Source organism: Athene cunicularia, unplaced genomic scaffold (assembly GCF_003259725.1).
Source record: "Athene cunicularia isolate RWA unplaced genomic scaffold, athCun1 SCF_12, whole genome shotgun sequence".
In the NCBI taxonomy this organism is placed as follows: domain Eukaryota; kingdom Metazoa; phylum Chordata; class Aves; order Strigiformes; family Strigidae; genus Athene; species Athene cunicularia.
The window spans coordinates 87,649-89,444 of NW_020799178.1; the positions used below are offsets into that span (position 1 = coordinate 87,649).

The 1,796-nt window shown below is 42.3% G+C and overlaps 1 long non-coding RNA gene across 1 annotated transcript in view; it reads right to left on the reverse strand.

Moving 5' to 3' along the window:
• Positions 1 to 241: 241 nt before the first annotated feature.
• The window catches only part of LOC113490529, a 26,337-nt gene continuing 24,782 nt past the window's right edge, over positions 242 to 1,796 (reverse strand). The window contains exon 3 of the long non-coding RNA XR_003400247.1: positions 242 to 252. This is a non-coding gene — a long non-coding RNA (uncharacterized LOC113490529). The remainder of the gene's footprint in view (positions 253 to 1,796) is intronic.

Here is a 1,796-nt window from a genome sequence, read left to right on the forward strand (position 1 = left end):
TTAAGGAGTTGTAATTACTGTTAGCATTTTCTCTTAAAAGAATTGGCAACCACAGTGTATTTTGTCCTATTGCAGTAGCACACATTACCCAGACATTCTGCTTAAATCATCAGTCGAAGAGATTGCAAACAGTTGATACAGGGGCACCCACAGCTGGATCCTGAGTGCTGGCTGCCTCTCACCCTCAGGGGTGGTTGCAACACCTTGCTGGTGACCACTGGAGATCGTGACCTGTGGAGACACCAGCATCACCTCTTCCCCAGGTTATTAAAGGAAATGGTCCTTCCCAGTTACCCCTTTCTAGGTTTCTGTTACCACTTGAGCCTTGCCCTGGACTTCTTGTTGATCTGGTATCTGTGATGAGAAGTGACACAATATTGGTGGCACCTGTAACACAGGGGAATGTTTAAAAGTTCAGGACATATAATGCCTTATTTAGCCTTTTGTGAGGTGTAGATTGATACTGTGCATCTCCCCTTTTTTTTTTTGTTATTGTTGTTGTTATAGACGCTTTACCTTGCTAGGTGTTTGCTTCACAGTGGCCTGACCAGCCGGTGAATGGGGAATGCAGGTCAGATGCTTGACTCCCCGCTGTATGACAGGATGCAAACAGTGCTCCAGAAAAGGTATTAACAGACACATGTACATATTTTAACATTTGAAATGCAGCTGAGTGAGTGACAACAGACTGCTCTAATTCTGAGGAGGTGAGTCCCCAAGGGTCAACACCACTTCCCTGTTGAAGAGATGGAGTCTGTCTGGTATGCAGGGCAAGTTGATAAATAAAATTGTTTTTGTATTGCCCTGGCATGCTGGTGGGAAAAATGCATGTGTTTTTCATCCCACTGAAACAGCAGAGCATATGGTTGACCTGGAGCCAAGATCTCTCCCCCTTTTTGTTTTTGCAAAAGCGCTTTCAAGGTTTGCTGTGCTCTTTCTATGATGGCTTGTCCCCTGGGGGAATGCAGCGTACCTGCCATGCTGGTCTGTTTGAAATGGTGTTAGCTATGAGGTGGAGATCTTGTCTTGCTTTCTCTGTAAGTACTTTGGGTGATGTTAGTGAAGGATCTTTTCATAAAATATCAAACAAGCTATGCAGGTCATCATCAGTTAGGCCCACAATGGCTGTAAGCAATTTATGGTTCCTAAAAATTTCTGTAAATCTTTTAAACTCTTAATAGCAGTTTTAAGTTGTTGCAGGACAATAGTGTGTTCACAAATTCTTCAGCCCAGGCACTGCCTGGTGATGATATCTGTACCTTTTGAAGAGGTATTTGCAACACCATTTGAGATAGTGAGTGTTTGGTTAAAGCAAGAGCCTTTTCCATGATCTCCAGTGGTTGTGTTGCTATAAGGATGTCATCCGTATAATGATACGTAACAGCTTGGGGGACCTGGTGGGATTTTTATGTCTTACAGTAAAATAACACAGTGGTACTGTTTTGCAGGTTCACTAATATTAATAGTGGGAACAGAAAAAGTAATTTTAGGTGCATCATTTGGATGCAATGAAATGATAAAGGAAATCAATCCTTTAGATCAATTACTACAAGATGCCAGTTTTGGGTAATGACTGCTGGGGAGGGCATTCATGGTTGTAAAGTATTTTTATCCTCCACGGTATCATTAATATGTTGGAGATCATGTAAAAGTCACTATTTACCACTTTCCTTTGAAATAAGAAACTCAATTGTCCCTGAATGAAATCATTAAGGTGGGATGACTTTTTCTTGGCAAGGGCCACTGACCGAGTCACACAGGTGATTCGCTTTACAAGGTTGGTGTCAGGGTGGGTT